General features: G+C 42.6%; 1 long non-coding RNA gene across 2 annotated transcripts; it reads right to left on the reverse strand.

Annotated features, from left to right (window-relative positions):
* Window positions 1–7,360: 7,360 nt before the first annotated feature.
* LOC309352421 lies at window positions 7,361–14,803 on the reverse strand. 2 transcript variants are annotated; one of them, XR_014161309.1, is made up of 4 exons: window positions 14,306–14,803; window positions 13,724–13,764; window positions 13,179–13,364; window positions 7,361–7,972 (listed from the first exon to the last, which is right to left on the reverse strand). It is a non-coding gene; the product is annotated as an uncharacterized lncRNA (long non-coding RNA). The 2 variants fall into 2 exon arrangements; XR_014161310.1 differs by lacking the exon at window positions 7,361–7,972 and having other exon boundaries at window positions 12,950–13,364.
* Window positions 14,804–15,940: the final 1,137 nt, after the last annotated feature.

Consider the following 15,940-nt stretch of genomic DNA (forward strand, 5'->3'; position numbering starts at 1 on the left):
TTTATTACCAGCCTACCGAGGGGATTGATTGAAGTCTTATGAGAGGTTACTGCAAATTGCTAGGTGTCATGTAAGACAAGTGGGCAGGAGGAGAACTTATTACAAAACAACCGAGTCAGGAGCATGAAATGTTCCAGTTTCTGTGCCTCCCCATAGGCCACACAGCTCTCTCTTAATCCTAAATCCCCAACAGAGATAAGGGATGCATGCTTAAATTGGGACCCTGGGTATGTTTTAATCAATGTGGAGGTTGGAAGCATTTAAATATAGAAGGCTGAGTTAATGGACTGTGAATGAGTTCCTCAGCTGTTTGCAACCCAGTGCTCTCCATATATTTAGGCAAGGGATGACTAAGCCCTGCAGTACACAGTGGGATTTACTTGTTGTTGTTTAGTCGTTTAGTCATGTCTGACTCTTCGTGACCCCATGGACCAGAGCACGCCAGGCACTCCTATCTTCCACTGCCTCCCGCAGTTTGGTCAAACTCATGCTGGTAGCTTCGAGAACACTATCCAACCATCTCATCCTCTGTCGTCCCCTTCTCCTTGTGCCCTCCATCTTTCCCAACATCAGGGTCTTTTCCAGGGAGTCTTCTCTTCTCATGAGGTGGCCAAAGTATTGGAGTCTCAGCTTCAGGATCTGTCCTTCCAGTGAGAACTCAGGGCTGATTTCCTTCAGAATGGATAGGTTTGATCTTCTTGCAGTCCATGGGACTCTCAAGAGTCTCCTCCAGCACCATAATTCAAAAGCATCAATTCTTTGGCGATCAGCCTTCTTTATGGTCCAGCTCTCACTTCCATACATCACGACTTGGAAAACCATAGCTTTAACTAAAGGCTTAAAAAAACAACAACCTGGTAGGCTTTCTGCTGTTTAGCATTCTGCAGTGCACCTGGGCAGCGGGCGGGGCATCAGGTGTACACTGGCTGCATGACAAAAGATAGCCGCAAGCATCATCATCATCAAAATATCACCTTGCCAATGTGTTTTGATAAGGGAACAAGAACCCCTTGGCAAGATCTTGTAAGTACATGGCTCTCTCTTTGTACTCTGCTGTGGAATCAACAAGTGAGCTGCTAAATTTGTATCTGGATATGCTGCCAGAGGAGAACCCCTTGGGAGGCAGACATTAGAATGTTTATTCTGGAGAATACATGAGTGACTGCGACTGAAATCGGCATGGCAGTGGGTGTCACTGCAGGCCCATCAGCAGCAATGATAGGAAAATGCTCTGCATCTGCAGAAATACCAAGTGGACAAAGTTTGCTGTTGAGAGAGAGTGTAAAGTCGCAAGAAGGTTTAACTAGGTGTGGCACATTTCTGAAGGTCAGCCTGGTCATATGGACCAGTTTTAGAGGCTGTTGTGTAGACGGTAGCTAGTGCCATGCTCACATACCCCAGGTCTCAGATGCAATCACTGGCACATCCAGATACAGCTGGGAGAGACGCCTGTTTGAAACCCTGGAGAGATAATGCCAGTCAGCAGAGGTCAGGGGTTGCCAGTGTGCCGCCCAAGGACACAATTGCACACCCTCCAACATTCCTCAGATGAAAATAAGGACATTTTTCACTGCCCCCAACTGACCGTCCTTGACCCTGCAATTTTGGTCTCCACCACCCACCCACAGAGCATTTCCTACCAGAAGAAGTATGAACTTATCAACAGGACACAGCACACATGCTGTCCACTGTCCAGAGAAAACCCCTTAATCCTGATTTTATTTTATTCTTTGGTAGATTTACAAACACACACACACAAACATATTAGAAAGGGGCATGATTATATGCAGACACACAAAACATTTGTTTTTTAAAGCAAGATTTCTTGCATTCCCCTTACTTCCCACCCAGGTTGGCCCTGCCCTCTGCCTGTGCCTCACAGCTGGCGCGTCACATGAGACTGGGCGTTGGCTGCCTCAGCTCCTCCTCCTCCTCCTCCTCACCCGCTCTCCAGCAGCTGCTCCAAGTTGTCCAAGGGAGGAGGCTGGTAACAGCGGCCATGGAGAGGCCATGGAATGCTCCTCTGAAGCCACCACTGCCACAATCACTTCTCAGGATAAGCACTGTCTCATCCTCCTCCCCAAGTTTGGCAGCACTGGTGGGGGAAATAGGGACATTCCGGGATCAGATAAGAAGCTGGGGTGGCTTTCTGGGACTGTCCCTGGAAAATAGGGACACTTGGAGGGTCTTTCCCTAGTACCCACAAAACCTCTGAGCAGCCTCCTCCACCACTCGCTCTTACCTTTTTCTTCTTTAAAATGTCATAGAGCTGAAGGAAGAAGTTGGACGAGCGACGCTGTTCCCCACTTTCTCTTTCAGTTCTATGTGCTTTTCAAGGCTCAGATTAATTCTACTGGTTCTGACTTGCTAGGAAAAATCTCATAGATTTAAAACAACACTGTTGCTGTTGGAGCCAGCCATCACAAGTGGTTTAGCATAGCATAGAAAGAAGACACAATGAGGCAGCGAGTATTTTCATAATACCGGAGGGCAGCTCCTTCCAGCCTTTCTCCTCCGGCAACTTTTTATTATCTCCTTTGTTCTCCCAGCCGCATGGCCGTTTTCCAAAGTCTCCTGTTACCTCATCCGGTCAAGGCTTGACACTCCCCTCTCCATATAAGGTAATCATTGCCCAGAGGAATGTCAGGGGGCACCCTGCAGTTTTTACAAGCCTCTGCCTTGGCTTTATGACTCCCACATGTTGCTATTTACAATCTTAAACTTTTGTCTGGATGGAACCACCCTGGCACTGTGGCCATGTGGGTACACACCACACATTAAAGCATGCCCCAAGAAACTGTCATTTGTAAAGGGTGCTGGGTCTATGAGGGGTAAACTACAGCTTCCAGGATTATTTTCGCAGGTTGTGCTTTAAATGTGCCTTAAATGTACAGTGTATATGAAACCTGTTTTAACACACTGTTCTTGTTTCTCTGCCTTATTAAGGTCACTTGTAAGTAAACATCTCAGTGTCGATATTCATGGTTGCGGTTATCCTTGGCAACATTTCCACCAATCTTCTGGATGCCTTTTTGTTAGAAAGAGAGAGAGAGAAAAAATTGCCCGAGCCTGGAAAGGCATAACCTTCAGTAATAACCAATGAACTAAAGATTGGTTTGGAATATGAGCCAATAAAATAAAAAATAAAAAAGCCACCTAACCACCACCTCCTGTCTGAAACTTAAATTCAAGGGAGGAAATGGAAGAATAGACGCCCTTTTTCTGCCTTAGTGATATATACTTGAGGCCAAGAACCCCGAAAATAAAGAAGTATATTATATTTTAGAAGCTGCACTTATGTCAAAGATATGGATTTTCCTTAGCTACTTAAATACCTCTGCTGTACATAGAATAGAATCAATTCACAGCCTTTATATGCCAGTTATCCCTTTAATAATAACTGTTTTAGCTTCTCCCAAGGGCAAAAAAGGACTTTCTTCAAATACCAGGCAACTGAAAATCCTTATCACACAAAAAGACTGTACTATGGAACCGTCAGTTATGCATTTAAAATGAACATTTTGTAGTAGATACAATATAGAAGAAAATATTGTACAGCAAGGGGAGGAACGTACTGTAAAACACAGCTACAAACGCCAGCTATTTCCACACTCAATAGGTCTATTGTTATATTCGCAAGTATCAAAAGATAGGCAAAATGCTCTGCTGCCTTGTATGGGGTTTGGAGTACTCAGATATTTCTTTGTTGCTTAAACAATACAGCTAGAACAAAAGCATAACAAACCATCCAACATGATAAATGTAACTGCTTCTGGGAGAAGACAACGTGTAAAATCTGTGCCAACATGCCAAATTTGAGCCTCCCACTGACCTAGCTGCAACCCAGGCCTAAATATGAACTGACTCTCATTCCCCCTGCTCAGCTATCTTCTCTCTTACTCTGCCTCTGTAGTCTTCCAGGAATGTGTTCATGTTTTGCTCTTTCCCTTCTGCAAACAGCCATGTTGTCTGTTTCTATAGGGTCTTCACAACCCCCTGAAGGCTTGTGGCAGATCCCACAGAATGCAACACGCCCCTCCCTCAAGCTGTACACAAATACCCCAAACAGCTGTGAGGAACCTTTAGCCCTCCAGATGTTGCTGAACTACAACAGCCATTAGTTGCTCTTACTGGGGCTGGTGGGAACTGTAGTTCACCAACATCTGGAAGGCCAAAGGGTCCCCACAGCTGGGTTAAAGGGAAAGATGTTCCTCAGCACTTATCTACTCTTCTTCACACCTGTGCATCTTATACAGGTGAGTTGAGTCCTCTCATCCAAACCTGGTGCATTATTTCAGTGCTTTATTGGAAGCTGCGTCTGAAGGTTGATCACTTTTGGGGAGTTGCCTCCATAGGCAACCAGAAGGTGAGGTAAAGGTAAAGGGACCCCTGACCATTAGGTCCAGTCATGGCTGACTGGGGTTGCGGCGCTCATCTCGCTTTATTGGCTGAGGGAGCCGGTGTACAGCTTCCGGGCCAGCTTCTAGCGAACCAGAGCAGCGCACGGAAACACTGTTTACCTTCCCACTGGAGCAGTACCTATTTATCTGCTTGCACTTTGATGTGCTTTCGAACTGCTAGGTTGGCAGGAGCAGGGACCGAGCAACGGGAGCTCATCCTGTTGCGGGGATTCGAACCGCCGACCTTCTGATCAGCAAGTCCTAGGCTCTGTGGTTTAACCCACCGCGCTACCCGCGTCAGAAGGTGAGGTACTCTCTGGTAAAGTCCTCCGTCCTCAGCCCTTATTGCCCACTCCCTCCCTTGCTTTGGTATGCTGCTGCAAGAGTCCAGCTACAGGGTGTGTGTCCTCTTAAGTGCTGGGATGACTGATACTGATCACATTTTCTTTATTCCTAAACAGCCTTTGGTTGAGAATAAGACAGGATGCTTGTGACTATCTATATAATCCATATCTTAATCTATAGCACAACAATATTAATTGAACCAAATTGTTTGGCAACTTCTTTAAAGGCGGGGGGACCCCATTCCTTAATCTGATTATTTGTAAGACATTTTCATTTAATTTCCCCCACCTCAAAAAAGCTCTATTTGCTGCACATAATCAAATTAGAACAAAGGCCAGTTTACGCCACTGGGGAAATTGCTATCAGAGCCCCACTTGTAATTAACCAGCTATCTTGTATTAAATTTCATTTCCTCAGCCAAATGCATCCTGTGGTGCAGTTCTGCCATAACATTTAATTCCAGTTCCTTCATAGAACTAGGGAAAGTGTTGAATGGAACAACCTGCCCAGGAAACTGTGAACTTGTTAACTTTCCTTGGGGGGGGGGGGATCTTGCTTCTCTATGGTGGTTTGTGTGGTGTTTGATCAAGAAAAAAGATTTATTTCAGATGTTATTTCCCAAATCTGTGTACTGAGGTATGATGTGAAAGAAGATAAGAAGAGTCCTGCTAAGTCAGGCCAGATGCTCTTCTAGCATCGTTCTTCAGACTGTGCATCATTTTACAAACCTCTTATCATTTCACTAATAACAAAATGGCATGTGGCAGGACAATACCATCTTAAATCATATGGAACTGTTTATATTAAAAAATGATGATGTACCCATGTGCCAGTCACAAAAACGGGAAGAAGACCTATCCATCTTTTGGGGTCTATGAGCACACTGAGGTCCAGCTCCAAGGGCCTTCTGGTGGTTCCCTCACTGCGAGAAGCCAAGTTACAGGGAACCAGCCTTCTCGGTAGTGGCACCCGCCCTGTGGAACACCCTCCCACCAGATGTCAGAGAGAACAACAACTACCAGACTTTTAGAAGACATCTGAAGGCAGCCCTGATTAGGGAAGCTTTTAATGTTTGATGTTTTACGGTATTTTAATATTTTGTTGGAAGCCGCCGAGAGTGGCTGGGGAAGCCACGGCATATTATAATTAATTATTATTATATTATTATTATTTGCAAACTGGAACATGACATAAAAACATTGGCCCACCTGGTCCAGCTTCCTGTTCTCACAATGGTCAATCAGATGATTATGGGAAGCCTAAAAGCAGAACCTGAGCATGACAGCATTCAGCCCTCTTGCCATTCCCAGCAGGTGGCACTCAGAGGCATCTTGCCAACAGCAGAGATCATAGCTTGAAAGTTTTAATCTCTTTGAATTTGCCTAGTCCATCTTTCAAATCCATTACAGTTGGTGGCTGTTGCTATTTCTTGTGGGGCCGAGCCCCATTGTTTAACTATGCCGTGTGAAGAAGTACTTTGTTTTGCCTGCCCCAAATCTTTTGGAATTCTGCTTCATTCTTTTATTCCTGCAGGAACTCAATAGAGGAGCCAATCCCATGGACTTGAAGTCATGCCCTATCAGCTGAGGGGCAGGAACGCCCAGTCCCACCTGCCTTCTGCGTGGAACCCAGGTGCCCCACCAGTGACCTACGACCTTTCCCAGTCACTTCAACTGTAACTTTACTGGGTGCAGCTGCAAATTAGCCTTCTGTCATGTGCAAAAGGAAAATCCTTTTTTTCTGAATCCTTCTATATGAACTCTTGTTTCCTAGGAAATTGCTATTCAGGCAACAGTACATAAAAGGAGTTTGCCCTGCTGCTCACATAATCACCTGGAAAGCCAAAGAATCAAATGTCATTGTTCTGTTCTCCCTGCTGTTTCAGACATCAGCTGTCTGCGCTCCTAATGATAAGGAGGAGATGTGGAACGCTTCCCCCTGCTAAGTGTGTCACTCTGTGGGAACCCTTTTACATCCTGACCCCACCTCTTTCCATTCTTGGTTGCAATCTGGCTCTCTGTTCAGTGTGCTTTCTTGAAATCACCTCTCCTCCATATCAGATTCTTGACAGTGGCATTTTCCTATGAGGTATTGATAGCATCAAGATCTCTCGCACCTTTCAAGGGAAGGGAGCAGGGTAGCCTTGCAGTGTCTACGTGAAAGGGGAAGATTGCCATACATCTGCATTATGTTTTTAATTAACGAAGGCAGACGTATGCTCTTGGGCTGGAGCAGCAGAGTGCACTACACACACACACACACACACACACCACACCAAAACTTAAAATAATGTTTTCAAAATGATTTATTTTTATCTGGAAGTTCTGCTGAGGAAAAATGTCTGCTTTCTTGGAGGGTTTGTTTTGGCTGGACAAGTACAGAGAGAACATGCTTGATGCACTTATTTGAAACAATATTTTCTAAAAAAATCTTGCAGGGAGGCACAAAATATATTGCAGGGAGGCTTAAAATATATGCCGGGAAGGCACAATGACTTTATTGAAATGACAGTGAAGACAACTGACTTTACTGAAATAGAAATAGGGTAAAAGGAGGGGAACCAAAATAAAGTAAAAGGAATTATTATTTAAACATTTGTAGCATCCACATACCTAAGCCTGGCTCGACACTGGAGTTACAGGTACATTTCCTTAATAACAAACTTTGTACACTCAGCTGCTGAAACAATTCTTATTTGCTGCACTCTTATACCACATCTAAGCATGGGTAGATGAAGGAAGAACATCCAGCAGCATCTCTTGGGTACCAGCTTAAATATGATGTCCTCCACAGCAGCCAATGTCAATTTTGTAGTCTAGCAGTTGTCTAAGAGAATGCAGCCCATGCACCAGCAGAAAAAGAAGTCTTCAAAAGCATGGAGAAGTCATGTGACTGTTGATTGTGACTGATCTCCAGTGAGCCACACCTCAAATTATTCAGTTGGATCAGGAGCTTCGGAGCTACACACTGGAAGGTACTGAGCTGGACACCTTGTACTTTGTTGTCAGTTAAGAAAAATCTGAGAATATTTTAAAAATGTGCTCTAATTCCTGGCCAAAGCATGCTGATCCCCATTGACTGTTTTATACATTGACCATGTTGTAGTCTTCAGAAAAATCTGTGTCAGGCTGACTCATTTGCAGATGGTGGAGGATCAATTGTCAACATTCAGTTCCCATCATGTCTCCATGTTCTGGCAAACAAGGATATTTGCCAATGTGAACTCACTAAACAAAGTAAAAATGCCTCTATTATTTGTTGCCCAGAGTCATTTGTCTGCCATCTCATCCTTGCTTCCAATATACAGACAATAATTAAACTGAAATGTAAAAAGTTTCGTCTGTGGGCCTAAAATGTGTGAAAAGGGTGATAATCTCTGCTATTTCCTGCTAGAATCCCACACATGTTGGACCAGCAAGCTCTCCTAACTCCATCTGCTAATGCTTGTTCACAGAACTGTAGGCAACAAGTTTTTGTGGAACATTTGTTAGCATTTGTTAATGTTTGAAGGCTTAAGATAGTGATGTATACACATTTTTAAAGACTGGTGGTTTTTGCTTTTTTTTAAACTATTATCAACTCTCTCCTGTAGTCAGGCTCCATCAGTCCCTTGTGCCACTGCCTCGCCTTCCTCACCTACTGTTGCAAGAAGAACTCCAGGTATGCCCTTAGCAGCTGGGGAAGGGGTTTAGGAGCAGGAGCCAGGGGAGGGAGGTGATAGGAAGAGCCAGGAGTACTATACTGTCACCTGCAGCTTCATTTAAAAAAAGAAAGAAAAAGAAATGCAACCTCTCCACATTGTAAATTGGTGACCCTGGAGAACTCAGAAGTGGGTTTTCCCCCCATAAAATGGGAAACCTCAAGTTGATCCAATATGAAATGAAATATTAAATTCAGAAGTGGTACTGGGGGAAGGAGGACTGTACTGGAATGGTAGAAGATCAGAAGCTTCTTCTTCTGTTCCCTCTGCACTCTCATGATCGGAAGGTCAGTGGTTCGAATCCCCACAATGGAGTGAGCTCCCGTTGCTTTGTCCCAGCTCCTGCCAACCTAGCAGTTCGAAAGCACACAGTGCAAGTAGATAAATACCGCTATGGCGAGAAGGTAAACGTTTTTGTGCACTCTGGGTTCTGTCATGGTATTCTGTTGTGCCAGAAGCGGTTTAGTCATGCTGGCCACACGATCTGGAAAGCTGTCTGTGGACAAACACCAACTCCCTCAGCCTGAAAGCGAGACCCCACAGTCGCCTTTGACTAGACTTAACTGTCCAGGGGTCCTTTATCTTTACCTTTTACCATACATTAGCTTTCAATTCAGCTACTCTCTTCCTAGCAAACAAGATGAATCTAGTTGCTGGATCCTAGTAAACAGGCTTCATCACTTCCTCTTCTATATTAATTAGCCTTGACTACAACAGCAGACTCATTTTTCTGCCTGAGCATTCAGAGAGTGGGCTCACCTTATTTTGGGGACCATGAGTGACCCTTCTAAGGCAAAGTTCTAGGTGTAGATGGAAATGTGGGTGGCTCTATTCCAAGGGTGTTCTTACATTTCTTTGTGTTTACTCAAAACATACCTTTTACTGCAAAATGAAAAGGCATTTATATAGTAATACTAATGGTTTCTTTGTGCTAGCAGTAAAGTTGGATGTGTGACTTTGGCACATAGTTACTATGCAGCTAGTCTTTGCTATATGCCTGTTGTTTGTAGGCCCAGGAAGATACTATGGGAGGTCTGCAAAGTTCATGGTCATAGAAGCTTCCCTATTCGCCTTAGGATGGCATCGAATTAATATGAAAATCACAGTGTCAGCTGAATCAGCCTGACTAACACAAAGTGATGAAAAGTCTAAATTTTCACAGCCAGGGGCTGATAACAAGATGTTTCACAACAGATCCTATATGTGTACTTGGCAGTTTCCCCAATGCAAGAGGAACAGAACAAAATTTATGACTTTGGGCTTGTAGCTAGGCTTGCCTGAGCAATGAGAAGTGTATAGAATTGCTGAGATATTACTTTACCAAGAAAACGCCAGCAATCAATTCTACTCACAACAAGCAGCCATTGACCCCTTGATCGTGTTTTACATCAGTTTTCCAGTAGTAGTCAAACCAAACCTGCAGACTGTCTCTGGGAAGAGCCAGCCCTTCAGCAGATATCTTAATCGCTCTGCAACATCTCCTGTAAATAATTCACATAATGCCAAAGTGCCATCAGACTAATGAAACCTTTCCAGTACTACTAGACTGGGCCATATATAAGTGACGTCCTGAGTGCAATATGCTGACAGCACAAGGCTTCTGGGTTTTATGATCTGCTCAGTTGCAGGGGGAAAGCACTGGCTATAAGGAAAATATTGGAATTTTTTTTTCTGCATGAGCTTAAATATGAGAGGCACATTCATGGTTAAATGAAAGCCACATGCCCATATTTGCAAAGAGACATGGATTAGATGGAAGCTACAAGTCCCGCAGTAGTTACAAACTGGCACACATACACAAAACTCTATCATCTAAAGAACCTGGTCTGGCTATGTGTCTGCAGTAAATGGGTGTGGTAAGCAGTTTGGTGTAAGGCAGGGCCGGGGAATTTGGGGGAGTTGGAGTCCAACCGCATCTGGGAGGCCAGGGATTCCCTACTCCTGGTGTAAAGGGAGGGTTATGCTAGATTTCCTTGAGAGATTCCTTGAGAAGGAGAAGTTAAGCCTGATAGTGGCAGGGAGCAACAATGGAACTATCGCTGATTGGCAGCTTCTGCCCAGCTCCTGTTTTTGCACCTGGAGAATTGAACCCTCTGGTGGAATCAGGTGTGTTTGTGATGGCAGTTGCATTTGTGGTGAGAGCACCAATGCAGCCCCTGAATGTATAAAGTGTGGTACATGGTATTCCGGGTTTTTTGCTCTGTTTATTGATCTATTGTACTTTTACTGTAGCTTTATTGCATTTTCTTTTTTTGAATTGTTCCCATTTGTATTTGTCCTCTGTGGGACTGTGGGAAGAGGAAATGACTTGGCAGAATTTCTGTAGGTGGACAATGCTAAAACGAGAGGAAGGGAAGAGCAAAAGAGCAAATATTGGAATGCAGCGTGGGTGGAGTTTAGAAAGGTTTCGGCATTTACCAATCTGAATGCCACAGACGAGACAGGAGCTTGTATATCGGATAAGAAAGGCTGCCTACTTGTCATTTAATATGTTTTTGCTGGCTGCCTTGATACTTTGATAGTGTAGCATATTACTTATAGTTTAACTGGATAATGTGTGGGCGATCTCCTTTCCTTGAAGAAGAGCAAAGTGTTCTTCTAAGCCAGAAATACACCCACTTCCCTGGGCTCGATGCCTGATAAGTGAAGAGAGAATTGTTGACTCATTGCCGTTGTGTAGTACTGAGAATTGAAACACAAAGCACTGGATTAACATGGGAAATGACCAATTTCATGAGCAACAGGGAAAGAACAGGAAATAATTGCACTGTGACATTCTGAAAATATTAGGATATTTACATCTACATCCACAGAGTATCCCTCAGCACTGAAATTATTAGAAGAGTTGATCCTTGAATGGAGCTCTCCATATAAATCACAGTTATTATGTGGGGACATACTGAGTGTGTGTACAGGCTCAAGATTCACTTTGTACTTGTATCTTCCCCCCTCCACCTTAAATAAGTCTGTTTCTGTTTGCTTTAGTCTGTGACTTGGATTCCAAGCAACCCTGTGTAAAATGTAAACCTTTTCAATTAGCAGTAACAGCAGCGAGAATACTACTGGCCCAAAAATGGAAACAGGAACAATTGCCGATGCTCGAAGAATGGAGAATGAAATTGATGGATTATGCAGAACTGGATAAACTAACAGGAAAGATCAGATACATACGAAATCAAAAGTTCATCGAAGACTGGGGAAAATTTACAGATTATCTGAAATGTGTATGTGATGAGCAAATAATGCTAGTGGGATTTCAAGAAGCTCTGTGAATGTTAGAGGACTATTGTATTGAGGAAAACTAAGAGGTGAAGGTTTATAAAATGCAATATAAAATTAGGAAATGCGTTGTTAAAAATTTGAATAATGGATGATTGTCAGAGAGGTTGAAGGAAGTCAAAAAGGGAAAATATGTGACAAATTTAGATTGGATATTATAAATGTATGTTGGAAAATTTAATAAAAAATATTTTTTAAAAAAACCCTGTGTAAAATGAAGCTGCATATTCCCCATTCATTCTTGTGAGAAATCTATAATGGCAACAACATTTTTCCATTTGAACAGAAGTAGATGAAATTTGTAGGTAGAGAAACCCCGCCCCCTCCAGTATGAATTAAGCCTTCCAAATTGCAGACAGATAGGTCCAGGGTTAGGTTTTTTTTAATGGAGAAAGTAAAAGGGATTCACCTTCCTCCACAACCCTCATTGCGGCAGTAATTCAACGGGGCTAGCTAAAATTCCAAAATGCATGTTCGTTTCATATTGTTAAGGCAGGGAAGTGAGGGTTTGTCTCTTGCTGTGAAGCATCCTTCAAACCACAGAATAAATGAAATACAATAAGAAGAAGTTTATTGTTCTTCTGATTGGCCATCCTTTGTTTCAGTCACAAAGCCACATCTGCTCATCTATAGGGTAATTAGGGGTAATGTATATAAAACTAATTGGCTCATATGTCAGTCATGAAGGTACCTATCCCCAGAGCTTTGTAGAGAGAGGACAGAGTTGGACCAAACAACAGGAGCTCAACCCGTCGCGGGGATTCAAACCGCTGACCTTTCGATCGGCAAGCCCAAGCAGCACAGTGGTTTAACCCACAGCGCCACCAGCGTCCCTAACACTGAAGTATCACATTTCTAATCAAAAGAACACTTTCAACCATTTGGAAAGAAGGAAAATAAATATTTGTAAATATATTCATCCACTGTGCTTAAACTGTGAATCTACAGGCACTGTAGTCATTGTTTAAAATGTTGTTTTATGGGCTTATCATCACATCATGTTGTTTTATGGGCTTATCATGCACCAATTTTGGGTCTTAATGCCATTTTGCAATATGCAGATTTACATGGACAAATGAGTAATAATGAAAAAGGGTTTTAAGTAATGCAGAAAACTGTACTATGTGGTCCTGTCATATCTCTGTTAAAAAGATCCAAATCAAACAAGAGCAAATAATCAGTGCTTCTCTTCACAGAGTTTTTTATTGTTTTCAAAATCGTCTGGATTGCATTCATTACAAGTCACCTCAACTGCATCCTTTGCCTTTCGACTGCCATCCACTCTTTTCACAAAAGCAAACTGAGTTCAACGTCTCCCTTGTGCTCAGCACCTGACGTTCCTGCTGAACATCTGACACAGCCTTCAGAGATGAGATGACAGCGTTTGCAAAGAACAGGCCACCAAGCAGATGCATCAGAAGAAAATCAAAAGGCATTCAAAGGATGACATTTACTGATTCCTTGGCTGGTAGATTCAGGTCCTGACATGTACCAGAAGATGGTCTGTTCTCTCTGCCCCCATGTTGCTGGGTCTCCCCACTCTTCCTTGTGTAGTTTTCATGATGACAGATTTGGAACTAGTAGTTAATCCAAGATTCCTCCAGCCACATGTCATGAGGGAGTGCTCAGTTTGGGTTTATCTATAAGGAAGGGTTCAGATTCAAACTCAAAGAAAAATGCTTACTAGCTTTTATACAGCCTGCTTTATTTTATATTACTTTTTTTTGGTACACCACACTGATCTTCTAAATGATTAAAAAAAAGAATAACAATGGATTTATACAGCACTGATAAGGCAGGTGCAGATTTTTATATATGTAAACAAGATACTATTAGCAATGAAGGAATGGGTACAAAGCGTGGCATATCAAGTTATAATTATATGAACATGCAAAAAATGAAATGGATTGTGTTTGCTGATTCCTTGACTGGCAGATAGTTGATTCTGACACACAACAGGATAAAAAAATGCAAATGTACTTGTTCTGTATGCACTCACTTTGCTCCCCCCATCCCCAAGTCAATTCCATGATTTGGAACCTGTCAAGAGAAAGTGCATTTCAGTAATGCTTCCACTGTGTCATCTGTAGACAATCACAGAATTGACACTACTTGCCTTTAGTGGTGTCATCTATGAAAAATTAAGTATATTTATAGATACTGAATTTTACCCAAGAACAAAGGTCCTCTGGGAGGTTTTTCAAGTAAAAATTAAAACCACAAGATATAAAAATTAAATGGAACAAATTACAAAACCAGCAACTGAACAGCATCAGAACAAAGGGATCTAAAAAGCATTTTTAAAAATTATGACTGAAAAGCCTGGGGAAATATAAAAAGTCTTCACTTGGCACAGAAATACCACAGTGTAAGGCCCAGGTAACCCTCTTCAGGAATGTCAATGTGCAACTGGGATGCCACCTTCTGAAACTGACCACTCAAGTAAGTGTGGAATCACTGTGGAACCCAGCAAGCCTATCCAGAAAGATACTATGGTTGAGGATATCAGAAGAGGTCCAAAAGTATCAATAAGGTCACACTTTCCCTGCCCCTCTCATGGCAAAATTCCAAGTCAGTTTACCTTTCAAAACAGGCCTGAAGCCTGTTTGAACTGGATCTAGAACATCATTTTCATCCAAGACGGCCTGGAGTTGGTCAGTAACCACTTTCATGAATCCTTTGCCCAGGAAGTGGATGTTAGCAATTGGTCTATAGTTGTTTACATCTTCTGGGTCTAAGTCAGTTTTTCTCAAGTGTGGTCTTGTCTCCTGGTACCACCCTATCTGTCAAGGAGGAATTTACAATCTCCTGGAGCTAGACCTACAGGGAGGAAATTAAAGCAGCTCTCAGGACAGAGACCAGTAGGTAGACAATATGACACAATGGTCAGTTGGGGCAGATTAACTGGAAGGAAGTTTTATTGAAATGAATGGAACATGTTCTTAGCTGAGTAATTAATAGCACAATCCTTTGCACATTAAATCAAAAATAAGTCACACAGTATACAATGGCACTTAGTCATAGGTAGGACTGCAGCCTAATTTGGCTTTTGACAGAACGTGATAGAAATTTATGCATCCTATCATTCGGTGCCTTTTTCTGTCTCACTCTTCTGCTACTTAACTTCCATATCATCTTCTCCCCTTCATTAGGAACATGAAAGAAGATATCCCTAATGCTTCTGCAGAGTCATAGCTCTGCTGTTTTCTCTGGAGCCATTTCCAACAAGGGACGTTTATATTATGTATATTACTTCACCCTCTATATTAAATAAGTGATAATTTTTCACTTTTTTGATCACATTTATAATTCAAATGACAATACATTTATGTCCCTTTGGAGCAGTAAAAAGAAGCACTTACTGTAAATTGCATCACTTGATTCTATTCCTGTGCCAGGTTTTATTCATTCGAACCTTTTAAGCTTAAAATGAACAAGTAGCAATGTGCAGGTCGCCTTTATTTCTCCCCCCCCCCCTTTGGGAATTGTTCCAATTTTCTGCAGGTAGGAAAAGCTGAGAAAGGAGCAAAAGAGGAACTCTGGGGAGATTTTTTCTTACTATGATATCCTTTTCTTTTTGTACTAGAAAAATAAAGCAAGGGATACCAAGTAATAAGGAAGGGCTACAATAACTATTAATTAGAAGTTACTAAGATAATGACAATGGACTGCAAGAAGATTACACCTATCTATTCTTAAGGAAATCAGCGCTGAGTGCTCACTGGAAGGACAGATCCTGAAGCTGAGGCTCCAATACTTTGGCCACCTCATGAGAAGAGAAGACTCCCTGGAAAAGATCCTGATGTTGGGAAAGATGGAGGGCACAAGGAGAAGGGGACGACAGAGGATGAGATGGTTGGATAGTGTTCTCGAAGCTACCAGCATGAGTTTGACCAAACTGCGGGAGGCAGTGGAAGACAGGAGTGCCTGGTGTGCTCTGGTCCAGGGGGTCACGAAGAGTCCGACATGACTAAACGACTAAACAACAACAAGATAATGACATCTTATGAATTATTCACTTCTTTAACAATGCAGGGTATGGTGGAACAAAATCAGTCACCGTCCCATCACCTGTAGTGTAAAGCAATTCAGCTGACCAAAAAAACTGGTTGAAAGCAACACACACAGCCCTGAACTAAACTAAACTAAAATAAAGCTGACCATGACAAGGGAGTAGCCTACTACCCACACTGTACCCCAAGATTAACTAGCAGCA

This window comes from Podarcis erhardii (assembly GCF_964252035.2).
Source record: "Podarcis erhardii genome assembly, chromosome: 11".
In the NCBI taxonomy this organism is placed as follows: Eukaryota; Metazoa; Chordata; class Lepidosauria; order Squamata; family Lacertidae; genus Podarcis; species Podarcis erhardii.